The 16,570-nt window shown below is 46.4% G+C and overlaps 1 long non-coding RNA gene across 2 annotated transcripts in view; it reads right to left on the reverse strand.

The window, feature by feature from the left end:
* LOC130681009 (uncharacterized) overlaps positions 1-7,796 on the reverse strand; it is a 56,440-nt gene extending 48,644 nt beyond the window's left edge. For both annotated transcript variants that reach the window (XR_008994045.1, XR_008994046.1), the window contains exons 1-2: positions 7,740-7,796; positions 3,940-4,132 (exon numbers count right to left, since the gene is read on the reverse strand). This is a non-coding gene — a long non-coding RNA (uncharacterized LOC130681009). The remainder of the gene's footprint in view (positions 1-3,939; positions 4,133-7,739) is intronic.
* Between the last annotated feature and the right edge of the window lie 8,774 nt (positions 7,797-16,570).

The following is a 16,570-nucleotide window of genomic DNA, read 5'->3' on the forward strand; positions in this document are numbered from 1 at the left end:
TGCTGTGGGACCTAGGATTCCTTTGTTTTCCTGGTGACTGTCTTAACCCATATGGCTTCTTTTAAACCACTAGTTCTCAACTAGGGGAGGTTTTCCCCCTCACCGCCACCCCCATTCCAAGTAGGGTGGCATTTGATAATGTCTAGACATACCTTATATTGTCACAGCTGATGGTGGAGATGCTCTAGGCTTCTCACAGGTAAAGTACAGAGATGCCACTAAACATACTACCATGCAGAGAAAGGATTAGTCAGCCACAATGTGAGTTGTGCCCAAGTTGTCTAAAGTAGTAATACCTTGTTTTAGTATAGCTGGTTCATTCATTCAACAAACACTTGACTGTCAAGCAGAAAATATTAAAGTGGTCATATCTTCCTGTATTCACCTACTTAATCAAGTATGCCTGTTTAATGAGCAGCTATTCTGTACCAAGTACTGGGATCTCGAGCAGCACATTCAAGGGCTTTCTTCATTTAGGTCTTACATTCCCCTGGAAGGGAGACAGAATCTAACCAAGTCAACCAACAGATGAACGAGATCATTTCAACCAGTGATAATGCAATGAAGAATATCCGGCAGGGTAAAGGGAGAGCAAATGACCCGGGCAGACGTGGCTGTAGGGGATGCTACCTTCAGGAGGGGCCTTGGGGGGGCCTCTCTCTATTGGTGGCATGGAAGCTGAGACATGCATGAGAAGCAAGCAGCTCTGTGACACTCTAGAGGAGTGTGTAAACTAGAGGAAGCAACAGGTTCAAAAGCCCAAGACAGGAAAGCCTTGGGTGGGTGCCAGGAACAGAGACGCGTGCCACAGAAGCTGGGATAGTGGAGGTGAGGTGGGGGGAGTGAGGCCGGTGAGAGGGCGGGAGTTAAGACTGGGCAGGGCTGCACCAGGCAGGGAAAGGCATGTAGACGCCGTTTCAGGGCAGTGTTAGGCTGTGGGAGGATTTAATCAGGGTGGAGGCGACCTGGGCGAGGCGGTGATGAGCCCACTAGGGCAGCTGGGCAGAGAGTGCCCTGTGGGGTCAGGCAGGAGGGGGGCGTCCAGCTCCGGCTACACTGCCATGAGCAGAGATGAAAGGAAGTGGGTGAACTGGGGAAGTGTTTGCAATGAAGTCCCCGGACTCGCTTGCATCTGACCCCTTACTCAGTCAGCCACGGCTGCCGGCTGTAGCTGCCCCATCCCTGGTCTCTGTGGGTCCTGAGAACCTCTGGTCTGCGTCCTCAGCTGAGCCACACTGACGTGCCCTTGGCTGCCTTACGTGTCTCAGCTGCAGCTGGCCAGGTCCCCCTCTACTCAGAGCTGAGCTTAGTTTAGTGCCCCCTCCCATCTGGATTGAAATCTGGACATTGGACTTCTGCAGCTGGAGCCTGGAACCATGCCTGACAATTTCTGCTGCTTCCCTGGAGGGTGACACCCTTGGGACCACCATGTGGCACCGCTGACCCTGCAGCAGCCTCTCATGGGAACTTAGACGTCTGTCTGGCCTCTGCTGACCCGGAGGCTCTGCGCACCACTCCTTCCTTTGCTCACAGTAATCCCTGGGAAGGGGCCACGTCACTGTCCCTCGCCTCCACCAAGATCTCTCTCTCCTCGTCCCTTTGCTCTTGAGCGTCTCTCTGCCTCGACGCTCTTTTTCCAGTGTTTTGCCTCTTTCATGTCCCAGCTCAGTGACACCTGCTGTTCTGTAAAGTCTAAAGTCACTGTACCGCATGCATTCTCAGTGGGAATGACACCCCCTCAAACGGGTAAAGACTGGTTCTTGGAGGATGGAAAAAATCTTATAAATAAATCTGCAAGCAGATATATAAAGATATATATACAAGACATAGATGGATGATATGTAGGTAGAGTGATAGATATACACAGATGGCATACTTCTGTTTCATAGAGGGGTTTGATTAGGGGGGGAAGTCTGTCTCCCTGGGGGGTAATAATGAAAAGGAGATTGCAAACTGCCTGCCCCTCCCCTTACTTGCCAACATATTCCCTTATTTAATTCCTTCCAGGAACTTACTACAATTGGCAAATACCCTGCTTATTTTTGTTCTCATCAGTATTTGCTGCCCCTTGCAGCCTTCTGAATGTAAGCCCCACGAACCCAGGCCAGGTGACCCTCTGTTCACCGCTGTACCCCAGCACCTGCGCAGTCTAGGCACACAGAAGTTAGTCAACACGTATTTGCTGATACTCAATTACCTCCATGACCAGGGAATGATTTCAAATACTAGAAGAAGGACCCACTAGCCCAACTGGACCCCTCTTGGATTTCAACCCCTCACTTAAATATTACCAGGTCTGTTGGGTCCTTTTTAACACAGGGTTTAAGGATAAGCCTCCCCATCTGCCCCAGAGCCGCATTAATCTCTCAGCCTTGGTCTTGACTATTCCGTGTTCCCTTTTCCCTGACCACTTAGAACCCGGTAACCATGCAGTCCAGCCTGTCTCTACACCACTGAGGTACCACAGTGAATACGATATGGATATCTGACTCATTAAATCAGCATTTTCAAGAAGAGCATTACAATAGGCTACCCATCTTGGAAATTACTCAGCAGAGGGAATGCGTGATTATGTGATTCAGTTTAGCAATGACCTGATCCCGGTGAGCATCTGCAATAGAAAAAGAGACCCTAAGAAAGCAAACCAAAATGTTCACAATGTTGACCATCTCTGGAATGTGGGCTTGCAGTTCATTTTCTCCCTGTGTTCTTGGTTAATTTAGGACTTCCCTACAAGGAGCGTGTGTTTCTTTTATCATAATAAACAAAGGTTTTCGATGGTTGGGTTTTTTAAAGACCATGACACCGCAGTCTCAGGCATAGATACAGGCGTACTCTGGGCCCATAGATGCAGGACCAGTCCTAATAGGTTACAGGGTGACCCCACAACATTTGGGGGTGATTTCTGTATGTATTGAAGCTTTTGGACTTTGGCAATCCTGCTGTTTAGGCAAACAGCCCCAGCTTTCTTGACAGGACAATACCGACCATCCGCTGCACAGAAGTTCCTCAGCTTTTTCAAAGGTGTCCCTGCCTCCCAGAAGTACAAAAAAGCACTTGTACTGTAAGGTGCTCACCGCACAGAATGCAGAAACCAGCCAAGCAAACAAAAAGGATATTCCACGTATTTTAAAGTACTTCCCAGGGGCATCCTGGCTCCCTGAAGCTGACATCATGAAATCCTGACACAAGAAGATTTCTTAAGGAAACGCCTCTTGAAACCTACGCCCCAGCCCTTCATTTCCTCCTCGCAGGGCTGCCGTGACTGGCTTCCCAAGAGCTCAAAGTGTCCTTTGTCCTGAAGGGCTTTCTAGACCCTGGCTGCTCCTGTGGTGCCGGAAACCAGTAATACATCCAGTTCCCGCTTCGCTGTCCTTCAAGGTTCCATTAGGGGTTCTTGATTTTTTTGTGATCGAGAAATGCTTTCAAATACAAGAACTCCTGGCAGATACAAAAAGACTCAGTGCAATACTAGATCCGGCGATTCATTCATAATTACAGTGCCCGTGGGGCAGCTGGCCAGCGAGGCCGCACAGAGGCGCCGAGCATCTGGGTTTAGACCGGTTCCAGCCATGAGCCACTGTCGGCCCTGACCTGGATCTCATATACCCACAAGGTGACCGAAACGGCTCTGTAGCAATGTTCACACTCCCGTGTAGCCGAAGTGAATTGTATTGGACACACCCACTAGAATTTGCTGGCCCGCTTGGGAAGGGTTCAAGGCAAAAATGGTATATTGAGGCGCATGGCTGGAGAACCATCACAGACCTTAAGGTGTTCCTTACATCCACTCTCCTATAGGACAGGGACTCTTAGGACTCTCATTTAAAACAGACAAACCTGGAGAATAGTCATTTGCTAAAAGACTGTATCTGGCTGCCCAGGTCTGCCTAGATGGAAAAGAAGAGATTATTTGCTGGGGAAAAATGCCACGCTCACCTCCTCCAGGGCCCACATGGAATCCACCACGGGCTTGGTCTTCTTCTGGTTGTAGAGCCCGATGAGCTTGTCCACCACTCCTCGAATGAGGCCTGCACGGCCCTGTTTGAAGAGCACATTTACAAGGGAAAACCCCGCGATGACTGTTCTCTTCGTACCGCTTGATGGGGTTCACTTTCTCAACCTGCCACCCCTGGAAGGAGAGAGGGTGCCACGTTACAAGGACTCGAGGCCAGGCCGGGTTTGTTGCACTGCAGGGTGAACAGGGCTGCAGGGACCAGGTTCCCGCTGGCCACGTGGCAGCTCTAACTGCTGATGCATCTTCCTAAGCATCCATTTGGCCAGGCACTATTGTGAGCGCACGGTGATGCTTATGAGAAGAATCTAGGTGGGAACAACTACGAGGCCTTATGTCACTGGAACATGAAGGCATATGATGAGTGTCACCATCAGCTGTAGGGCTGAATGCTGGCTCGACAGCACGCTCCGTTTTACTGGCTGTGATTCATTTTTCTCAGCTGCATACGGTGGCAGGATATTGCCTCCGAGGTGTCCTGGGAGGATTGAGTGTAAAGCGTTAGGCTTAGTGAATGGTGGTGGTGGTGGTGACAGGGTCGGTGAAGGGAGTAGAGTGGCAGAGAAGTTCCAGAGTGTGGCGGCGACTCGGTGGGAGTGACGCTTCTGACTACAGGAGCGGGTTTTCTAGCAGGGAGTGGTGGCAAGCCTGCAAAGGTGGGTAGGAGTCCGTCAGATGAAGCAGAGTGAGGCAGGGTAAGGGAAGAGGGAGCAGCACGGCAGGGCCACCAGGCCCTCGTATCAGTGCTTCTCACCTGGGGGACTTTGGACCCCCCATGGGACATATGGTAATGTTGGGGGCCTTCTTTTGCTGAGATGCCCGGAGGGAAAATCAATGGCATCTAGTGGGTAGAAGCCAGAGATGCTCCTAAACATCCTACAGGCACAGGAAAGCCCCTCACACAAAGAATTATCCAGCCCCAAATGTCACTAGCCCCAAAGTGCTAGGTGGGACACACTTAAGTAGCAAAGATGGCTGCTCTTTCTAGTCTCTCATCTCCCACAAGAAAGTAAGTAGGTAATCCATTAACAAACTACAGAAATGGTTATTTAACTGCTTTGTTCTGATTTAATGCATTTCCTTGGGTGCAGGTTAGAATTTAGGAATTCAAAGTTCCAGTTTCTAGAGGGTTCTAAGAGGTGAAATGGTTAGTATCAGCTTAATGTAGAAGGCAAAGAGGAATGTGATGGTCATTTGTGAATATTTATAATATTTACATTTTTACTTTATTTGTATCTTGCTATTTCCCAGGATTGGGAGGCTCACAAAAGTAAAAGATCTTGACATATTTTTAAGTGGGAAAATTGTATCGTTAGCAAAATATGTGTGAGAAAGGTTGAAAACAGGAGTAAGTTTCATGCACAAATTCTTTACCAGTGTACATTTCCCCACAGCCTGGAGGCTGGGGAGACATGGATTTGGCCATGAATGGCTTATGCAAAAGCAAAGGTAGGGAAATGGTTAATAACTTGATTCACAGGGTGTCTGCAATCAATGCTCGTGAAAGGAATGCTTGCTGAACCCATGATTGCTGCCCAGTTGTGGTTAAGTGAGTTCAAGAGCTGAATGCCTGGTTTTGAAATCCCAGTTCTGCTACTTACTAGCTGTGCAACTTTAGGCAAATAAGGTATCCTTTCTGTGCACAGTTTCCCTTCTGTACCTCATGGGGTTGTCATGAGGAATAAATGTGTTAATACATGCAGAGTATTTAGAACAGTGTCTGACATAGAGTAGGTTCTCTCTCAAAATAAAATTGTTATATTATCATCTTAAGTTGGAAGAAATGTTTTGATTTTGTGAGTAAGAGCTCTGAATTTGGAGTCAGAATCTCTCTAAACATTAACTTCACCTGTTATTATCACCATCACTATGGTCTAAAAGCAAGTGGCATGTTTGACAAAGAGTTTAACAAGCTCTACAAGTTTTAAGGTGGAACATGGTTAAGGGAGACATTCCTGTGTGATGCCAAATATGTCTTTAATCTCTAAGCCTTTTTCCAATGGATAAAAGGAAGTACCTTTCTAGAACCTTCCAGAGCAAAGTCACCATTCCACTCCTTGGCATGCCCTATCTTCAGTTGGCTTCTAACTGACCAGCCAATAAACGGACCAGGCCTCTGAAAGGCAACACTGTTCACTCTTGACCTCCAAGTATACATAAAGCATCCTGGAAACCGGGACTCCCTCTTCAGCCCGGAGAACCTCAGCCTCCTTCCTGGCTGTTCCGTGAGCGCCCTCATGGAACCTGGGCACGCTGCAATTACTTCATTAACACTGTGTGTTGTGACTGTGCATTTAGGGGAGGAAGGGAAAACACTTCTTACAACTGTATTTAAATAGGGACCAATCTGGTTACCCACAGCAGGCTGTCAGCATCACGTTAATCACAGCCACAGCAATGAAACAGCTGTGAGCGGCGCAAAGCCCGTCTCCAGGGAACACGCTCCTGATGGCAGGGAACACGCTCCTGACGGCATCCTTCCTTAGATTCTGTTCTTGCTCCCTTGCAGATTCTGTACTTGGGCTGATCCTTGACCTGAACTTCAAAGTTCAAATGCAAAGGCAGGTCCTCTAATTCTTGTCACAGGGTAGGGAGCACTAATCATTCCAGAATCAGGGAATGCCTGGGGGGTGATGCTTTTGGCAGTCAGTGTTGGCAATGAGGGGGCATATGGACACCCTAAGAATAAATTCCATACCCATTCCTATGGCCTTCCCTGGCCACCCTATTCACAATGCCTCCATCCTGTTGTTCACTATTTCAGAGCCCATTTCTATCCCTTGCAGAGGTTTTATGACTATTTATATTCGTCTTATTAATATGTTCTACTTATTTCCGTTTGTTTCCCTCATTAGATATAAGTTACAGGGGGTCTAAAATGTACCCATTTCATTGACTGTCATACCCTGGTGTCTGGCACATGCCACAAACAGTAGGTGCTCAGAAGATGCTTGTGAAGCAAGTGAATCAATCAGTGTCGCGCTGGCTGCTTTAGGAGGCTGAGAGGAGACAAGACAAAAGCAAGCTCTTATGAGAAGCAGCGATCCCCTGTTGTGGGGGTGGGGGTAAGAACTGAAGTTCAAGCCCCAACTGGTTTAATTCTAGCAAGTGTTGCTCTCGGTGGGAATGTAGATCTGAGTAGGTTCCTAGTGGGGTGAATGCCCAGAGATGTTACCTCTCATTGCAGACAACATAACCACTGTGTTCAAAGCATGATTATTTACACTAGGGATTCACAAACTTGCTTTTGCCCAAAAATCACCCCAAGAGGTAGCTAAAATTGTAAGATCCCATTTGTATCTCCACTTCAGAAGTATGGAGATAAAGAGAAATTTCAAGTATCCCCAGAAACCTGGGCAGAAAGTAGCCAAACCAAATGGTCAGTCTTTCCAGGGAGCACATAAAATGCACCAATACTAAGTTTATTTTTGACCAATGATTAAAAACACCAACACTTAAGTCATCTCTGTTAAAATGAAAAGGAAGCTTTCTTGAGTTTATCTGACAATCTCTGTGCTTCATTTAGACAAAAGCAACCCAAGTGTATATACAGTCTTGCCCATGTGTAGTGAGAAGGGAAGGAATGCGGGTTTTACTGAAAATGGATGGTGTAGATGAGGGACAAACATGATTTAGTTCATCGGGTCAAATCCTTGGATGGGAGAGCTCACAACATGCAAATCACTGCATGACCAGAGCACGGTCGACGTGCGCAGATACTTACTGATTTTGCAAAGCTAAAGAAGCTCTTGGTCTCTCCAGTCACCAAATTGGATGAACCTGCAAATGAAAGATTCCCAAGTCAAGCTATTGCTAATGAAAATCAGTATCTTTTGCTACACATGGAAGAATGGCAGTTCTTTGGTCAAGAACTTGAAAATAAATGTAATCCAGCCTTGGAAGAAAAAGGGAAATGGATGGGCGGCATCCAGTTGACTTAATTTTAGCCAAGTGTCACTGGCTCAAAGGGGAGGTGATATTTCTCAAGGTGATCATGTCATTACTTTGGAAACAGGTATGTTGCAAAACTGTAGGTGATGTAGGTCATAATAAAATGATGAGTTGCTGAAATGGTTGGTTCTGTTCTTCAAGACTAAGAAGTGAATCCCTGCGTGATTCTCCTTTATGATTTGAATTTGATTCCTTGAGAAGTGAGGAGGTTGGACTCTGACTGGAACTGGGTACTTGCGTGATATGAGAGGTAGGGCTGAGCTAGAATTTAGATGGATGGAAAAAATAGGGTACAGAAGAGTAGGTGAGGGTGAAACAGGTTCAGAAGCCAAGGAAATGGTGTAACCAACATACTAGTTCCAAAGAGGTCTAGGCATAAAGGTGAAAACCACTTGAAGCAAATGTGTGAGAAACAGATTTGCTAATGGAAACAACAGTGTTCAGAAGGCAGATGAAAGGTAGAGTTGGGAAAGATCCCTAAGGTGCTTTTACAAAGAGAAAAGACCCCTTCGTGGGATTCCTGGAGGTGAGAGGGATGAGAGAGCTTTTAACACATCAGATACCATATTGGTGCCCTTTCAAGGAGTTTCCTGCCTTTCCCTAAAGATTGGGAGCAAGTCCTTCTCAGAGAACTGTTATTTAGTGAAAATACAATGTCTTAAACTTAATTATTTGGCCTGTGTTAAAAAGTTAGTTAATTGCTCCTCCTGCTTTTATGGGGTAACTGCCACCAAACATTACGGTACCAGACTTTGATTACTTAGCAATCAAGAATGATTGTAATCTATTAGGTACTTATGAGATGATCTAGTTGTATTCTGCCGATATGATAACTGGTAAATAAGTAAGGATGAATCAATTATCCATCTGCATTTGACTCACATGTTAGCCACATCCGGTATCCATCCCTACATTGTGCCTTGACATTTATAGATTCTTTTAGCAATAGCAGTGATTTTAAAATTATGTATCCACCTGCAAAGACTATGAAATGTGTGGCCACTATTGAGAATCCCAGAACATTTCAGCAGTGGGAAGCTTATTCCTTCTACCTGCCATAAAGATGATGACAAAAAGATGCTGGACCATCTGTACTTCTCAAATACCTTTTGTAAGCTTCTCAGCTTATAGCAAGGAAATGAGTATTTTTTTCCTGAGTTGTACAGAGCTAAGGCTTAATTTTCTATTGTACCTGCAGGGGACAGAGGTGCCAAAAATCTGAAACATCATATAATCTTAGTATCATTCAGCTTTAGAATGTGACATCTTGCTTCAGATATGCTTTTTTTTACATGATGACGACTAATGTGTGCATGCGTGTGACAGAAGAGAAGAGGGAGAGGAAGCTCTGGAACCTCATTCTGCCAGAGAAAACCTTTCATAAGCCCCCTAAATCCAAGAGCATGTAAGTGGCTGCAAAAGCAGATGTGCACGCCCACCATCCAGGGCTTCTTTCTTGACTGAGACATACAGGAGTAGGTCAAAGGGAGGAGGGTCTGCACTTTGCACCTTCATCTCCAGGACTAAAGAACCTCCCTGAAAATCCTCGTATCTCAGCCGCTCCTCCCCATCCAACTGTGAGTCCTTCATTCCTTCATTTTGAACCTCCTTTGAAGCCACTAATATTTCCCATCAGCACCTTCTGTAGTCAAGTCCCAGCTCAGTAACTATACTGGCTTGGCCTTGCTCTATCCTGTTTAGAATGAGGAGTATTCATGGGGGTAATAGGGCAGTAGGCACATATGTTACTCTAATAATTGAAAATAACAGCAATAGTCATATTATAGAAAACATGTAAAAATTAAATCCCCCAATCTCATTATCACAACATATCAACATATTTCATTTTCCAGAGCCTTCATCTGTAAGCACACGTGCAGTGTCCCCTGTCACTGGCCATGTCCCCTGCTTCTCTTGAGCACTTGCCATATAGAATGTAGGTTCCCAGTGGTTTGAGAAGGCTGAGACCTTTCCCAGTGTTGTCCCCACAGAGGCAATCCAAAACAACGTCCACTCCTTCAGCAGAAATTCTAGATGGTGTGAACACAAAGAAAAATTCTGTTACCTGTCAGGGTCCAAACTGTCATTCCCTTTCCCTCCTTGTGTCCTGTCGTTCACTCCCAGAATCACAGTGAGAGCTCTCAGAATTGCAATAAAGAGGGCCAGAGTCCAAGAAGTAGATTTACCCTCCCGGGTACAACTATAATAATTTCTCAGGGTTGGAGATGGCTCAGAATCTGGCTGGTGGCTGATAATTAGGAATCAGCCTCCGGTTGAGAGAACAAGCTTGGGCGTCAGTCAGTTTGAATTGCTGTCTAGCCATTTCACTCAACTTCAGAGCCTTCGTTTCCGCCTTTGTGAAGTGGAACGAGCAAGTTGCTTTGTCAAGAATGAAATGAGGTGACAAATGAAATGCTTGGCCTACTGCCAGCCACATAACCATCACACCATAAGTCAACTCCACAGGCATGTTCGGGGAACCAGAGCCAGGCTCTGTCCAAGGTGCTGAAGAGAGAGCAGCAAACATAACCAACAAGTTCCCTGTCTTCATGGGGCTCCTGATTTAGTAGGGCCCAACTTTTCATTGCTCTCCATCTCCCTCCTCAGTGAAGCTAAAAGGCATGTTAATTTAACTTGCAAACTTCTATTCAGCAAAATAAATAGAAGTCCTCAAGTCAAGTCTGAAATCCAGCCCGGTACAAAGGCCCATCAGAAATGATCAGCTTAGCTTCTACCTACTAGAGCTCTTATCTGCCTGTGCGTCCTTTCAAGTCCCACCTGTAAATTCAGAACTAGGGAATTGGGCCAGTGGATCTCAAACATAAGTGTGCACTGGAATCTCATGGGGGGATCACTAAAACACTGACTGCAATTTGCTCTCCCTTCCCCGCTCTCCCTAGCTTCTGATTGAGTTGATCCTGTGCGAGGCCAAAGGATTTGCATTTCTAGTACGTTTCCAAGAGAAGCTGATGCTGTTGATTCTGGCTCCACACTTGACAACAACTGGTCTAAGCCAGTTACTCAGGAGCCAAACTAGCATGCAAACTAGCTTTTTTAAAATTAATATTTAATTTTTTCACTAAATATTTACCACTGGCACTTCACTAGGCACTGGAGGATATAGTGGTGAGCCCACACAGACTTGATTTCTCCCCTTTTGGAACTTACGTTTGGCAGACATTAACCAATAATTACACATTGAAATTGAAAGGCGTCTAGTGCCATAAATACACTATGAGACTGTGTAAATCTAGAATTTGCCTTATAAGGCCTGCCATAGAAGGGATCCCTGGGGAAGTGGAAAGTAGAGGATTTGTCCAGGTAGGATGGCAGGAATAGTGTTCCAGGAAGGAGGAACATATGTGTAAAGGCCCTTTGGTGGGAGGATGCTGATGAGCAGGAAGACTGGGAAGCAGTCAGTTTGGCTGGAGTAAAGAAAATGAGAGGGAGCTTGCTGCCAGGTTAGGCCAAAGAGGTGGGAGGTGCAGTACACAGCCTTTGGTGGTGGGTTATAGTCTGGTACTTCACAACCAGTGACTGGGTCTCCACCTTTAATCATGGGCTGAGTAACTATACTCCTGTTCTCCTAATTTCTACCAGGCCATTTTTATGCCAAGTCTGTTTACTCCTATGGAAATAGGACCTTGCTCTGCTTCTACTAAGCAGCCCTCCTAGACCATCAAGTCTTCTCTCTGAACTCCATTTCCCTAAGACTTCTCTCCTAGCCTGCAGGATGCCCACCTGTGCTCAGGAGAAGCCTCCCAAATTCTAGGCTGTGCACACTTTCCAGGGCACCCCCAAAGGACCTGCCCATCCTACCTGCCCACTCCTCGCCTGGTGCTCCTCATATCTACATTCTACTTGTGAGTCCACATTTTCTTGCACAAACTGCCCATCATACCACCTCCATTAGCTGCTTACCTGGTCTTGGTAGCTATCCTGTGGACTCTGGTTCTGTAGCAATGCAGGGCAGGCCACAGCCAGGGTAACTTGTAAGCTCCTGTCCACTTCCCCATCCTCACTTCCCACTAACTGCTCAAGGCATTTTGACTTTCTAGTTAGCCCTAAAACCTTTCTACCTCAGGGCCTTCGCATGTGCTATAGTCTCTGCCTGAACAGCTTTTCCCCAGTTTTCCTTAAGAGCTGATTTTTTTTCCCCTTTCAGGTCTCACTCATGTGTGACTTCCCCAGACAAGTTGTAACTAACAACCCCACCTGAAGTGGCAGCCCCCACCTCCAAAGTATCTCTTTTAGCTTCCTTTATGCTTCAGCATCTATACTCATATCTATCATGAGTTGTAGTTATTATCTATCATGGCTGTAATCACTCTACTTACTTGTTTACTTATTTATGGACTGTCTCTTCCACCAAAATGTAAGTCCCATGACCTAGGGGCCATGTTTATGCTGCTTACTGTAGTATCTTCAGCCTTTATCTTGCTGGCATAGTAACTGATTGGATGAATGAAGGAGTAAATGAATGAAAAGTGAATGGATGCAAGGGAATGAAGAAAGCATTTGAAGACTGGTGTTCGGTCTCTATATGTATGTTTCCTTCAAAGGAAACACATTTTCTGAGTTCTGCTGCACCCCAGGCATTTCATAATTAGTCCTCACAACAAGTCTGTGAGGCAGGCGTTTTAACAATTTTTTGAAGAAGAAATGGAGGTTCTCAGATGCAGCGCGTTGCCCAGGCCTGTGTAACTGGTACGCCTGAAATTCAAACCTCGGTCTAGGTTAACTCCAAAGTGGGTGGCCCTTCCACTATTCTGAACTTACCACTTCAGGAATGTTCAAGCCAGTGTAATTATGGAAGCATTGCTCTAGCAAACAGCAGTCTGTTTAATTCAGTCTTTGAAGAATTCTGACTTAAATTTCATCTTTTAAAATATTTATCCTAAAAAATAAATAAATAAATAAATAAATAAATAAAATATTTATCCTGAGCTAGTCCATATTATTTCAAATAGAGATGCCAAGAGATATGCTTTGCCAGCACTTTTAGAGCTGAATCAGGTAAGATACCCTTTGAACATGAACAGGGCTTGTGAAATAAGCCACCAATTTGCTCCTTGCCTGCCTCCTGTCATTGCATCCTTTTGAAGGATGAGGATGCTTGATCTCTTAGCTTCCTTGGAGGTTAGAAATGCCCCTCAGGTCTCAGGTAGGAGGTGGGAAATTGAAGTGGTCCACCCCCACTCAGTCAGCACAAGGCCAATCAATGCTCACACTGAATGGGACTGGCTGGTCCATTTGAAATGCTCCAGGCCCCGTAAGGAGCCTTGGGGTGGGGCCTCCCTCAACCACACTCACACTGAGGGACACCTTAGCAGTTCTTTGAATGGGATAGTCATGAAAACCACAAGCAGAGCTAGGTAGCTCATCAGAAGCACGGGGTCATCCTCATTTCTCAGCACCCCCCACCAATATTTGGGAGTGTCCACTCCACTCCACTCCATTCCTCTATTTCGATTCCCTTTTCTCTGAGAACTCATCTGTGCCATAGCTTTAACCATCACTTCCAAGCTCGCAACAGGGAGTGAGGCGATTTCAGAGCATCCAGCACAGTTCCCGGCACACAGTAGGCTTCTCACAGATGACTGAACATAGCACCCCCCATACAACAGGCTTTTCAAAGGGTGCTGAGCATGGTGCCTGGCTCTCCTTAGTATTTGTTGACTGTTGACGGCCCCACACGTACCTGGCCCTGCCCCCCTCTTGAAAATCCTTTCTGGTTCACCTTCTCTTTGTTCTCTCCAGGTGATCAGGCATTCATTAATTTCCACTGATTCTCAGTTTCTTTGTAGGTACAGTGAGGAATGTGCACCTTGTAGGACTGTCTGAGGTGCACATGCAATGCCCTACACATGGTGCTCAGCAGAATGAGAGGCCAGGCTAGCAAGGCCTGGCACTGCCACCCACCTGGCCCCTGCCCACCTACCTGGCCTGGGGTTTGCCCCCTTCTCCCTCTACCTTCTGCAAACAGTCCCATCGGAAAATGCCTTGGCACTCTCTCTGGTGTGGCTCTCCTCTTTATGTTTAAAGACCTTACAGTGTGAAGATGCACATGATTCAAGGCTTCGAACTCTTCTGCTTGGTTTCAAGCACAGTCACCCCTCCTTCCCAGAGAAGGGCCACGTGATGTCAAGGTTGGGTCCATATTATAAACATTTCCCCTTTACTGTGCCTGAGTCAAGGCCGAGAACATGTTCAGAAGAACCTTACCAACTGACTGGCTTATAAAAGAATTTTCCTCTCAAGAAATGGTATGGTAATTGTTTTTTTCTAGTTTATCACACCCAAGATAGTGTAACAATATCTGTGATCAAAAAATAAAGAAGACTCACTCTGTATTCCACTCCCACTGCATACTAGTGGCTGGATCTTTCCCCCTCTCCTTTCATTTTATGTCCTTATGTACCAAGAATTTATACAAAGCTGTGATCACAGTGTAGCTAGAATTTGGCACTCTGCCTTTTCACTCAATATGCTACCAGGGGCATTTTTTTCATTTTCTGACAGAGTCTTCATAATTATCATTTATCAATCATAAAACTCAACTGTGTGGGTGTAGCATAATCTACTGAACTGTTTCCCTTTTGTTGATAATGGGGGCTGGTTCTGAATTTTTGCTATTACAGACAGTGCTACAATTCACCCTGTCAGCTTCTGCTCAGCACTACAGGGATGCAGAAGCCGTGCTGAGCTCTGCAATGGGCAACGTGTGCCTGTTGCTTTGATCTCCTTTTGGATTCTTTCCTGAGGGAAGGATTAGTGCGACAGAGGGCATAAACATATTTGCAGCTTCCCAGTCATTTTTGGTCCAATCCCAGGGTCTCTGCTTAGACGCACAGGAGCTTTTGGAAGCCACATTTGAAAGAAGGTGGTGGTGAGGTGGGTCTCAGATGCTGTTACCCTTTGCTTTTCTGACATCAGCATTCATCATGGATTGAAAGGCTAGAGGCAGCAGACCAAGGACAGGAGGAACAGGGGATGGAGGCGCTGCATGGACAATGGGAGGACAGGAGTGTCCTGCTTATGAATGGTCACTTTTTCAGAAGAGCAGCCGCCTCTCACTGTCCCCTCTCACTGCTTCGCACATGCTCCCACCTCCAGCGGCACTGGGCTCCTTCTGGATCCTCCACACTGCAGCTACGAGATGCAGGCTGCCCGAGGGCTCGGAAGGCAGGCAAAGGTCTACCCTGGAAGACCTGAAAATATGCCTGCAATCTCCAGACATCTGAGACACGGCTGGTGAACTTGTAATATCTAGCTTCAAAGCTCTCTTTTCACATCCCACAGTCAGTACTGGGGCAACCTTAAATTTTTTGCAAATATCTACCTTCAAATTTAAAGGCAGATCTGAAAATATAGACCATCAGAAAATTCTCCAAGAAATGTCCCAAGCGTCCCCTAATCTGCTCTGAATCTATCACCTCAAACAACCACATCCTCTAGTCCTTTAAGTTTTCATCTTATTGTGTGATTTGGAGAGAGTCGTTTCTTTATTATGATGCTCGGTGGACAACTTAATTCCCTCACACCTTACAGCTCAGGGCTGGAAAATGAAAATAAGCAAACAGTGGCTCTGGGACATCTCCGAATTCCCTCAGGGGCCCCGAGTGAAGCAGAACCCGAGAGTCAGCCTCATGCTCTGAGCAGCAGCCGGGTGGCAGACACAGATCACCCGAAAGCGGGGCGGTAGCTGGGTTTTCCATCTGATTCCCTGTGTTGACATACACGTGGCCGTGATCGATGGCTTTGGGATCCCAGGTGGAATAGGGATTGGGTTTAAACCAGGGTCCCCCTCTGCTAGCCCCCGACAGCAGCCAGCCGCCTGTTCTCCCGGCCTGCAGCCCTTCCCACCTCCCATTCCTTCTCTACACACCACCAGTGACTGTTCAAAACCCAAAGCTGGTTGGGTCACTAGTTTGGTCCCTTGGTGGCTCTCAGTCACAGCCAGGTTGGAATCTACATTTCCCTGGGTTGTTATGTGAATGACTAGAAATAAGCCTGTCTGTGCTAAGGTAGTGTTATAGCAGCGGTCATAATCTAGCTTCGTGAGTTATTGGACTGCTCTGTCCCTTGGTTTTATCCTCTCCAAAACAGGGATAACAGGGTTTTTCAGGCAGGCAAAGGTCTATCTTTTGAGAGAAGTACATGAGCTAATACATGCGAAGTGTTCATCACAGAGCTAGGAATGCCAGGCCCCCAACATATATGTTTCCTGTTATTACTATTATTATTGTTGTTGTCCCCCCTCTAAATGGGTGCTACTGCTCTGTAGGAGAGGAAAGAGCAAGGACCACCCGGGAGCAAACCCTTGCCTTTTCACTTCTTGCACATAGTCTGCATTTCTGTCACAGAGGTGGGTCACAGAGTCTTTGATGGCTTCATGCCTGAAAGTGGAAGCCGTTCCAAAGATAGTCACGTTGGGGATAGTGGAGCACAGCTGAGCCACAGCCTGGCCCTGGAAGTGAAACACAATAGGGAAGTCACACAGGAGTGCTACCACCCGACCACCAGACTTGCTGGGTGGAGAGCGGGATTTCTCAACCTTTGCCACTCTTCACCTTTTGTAGCTCAATTAGTCTTTGTTGTAGG

The sequence above is a fragment of the Manis pentadactyla genome, chromosome 15 (genome assembly GCF_030020395.1).
Source record: "Manis pentadactyla isolate mManPen7 chromosome 15, mManPen7.hap1, whole genome shotgun sequence".
Lineage (NCBI taxonomy): Eukaryota > Metazoa > Chordata > Mammalia > Pholidota > Manidae > Manis > Manis pentadactyla.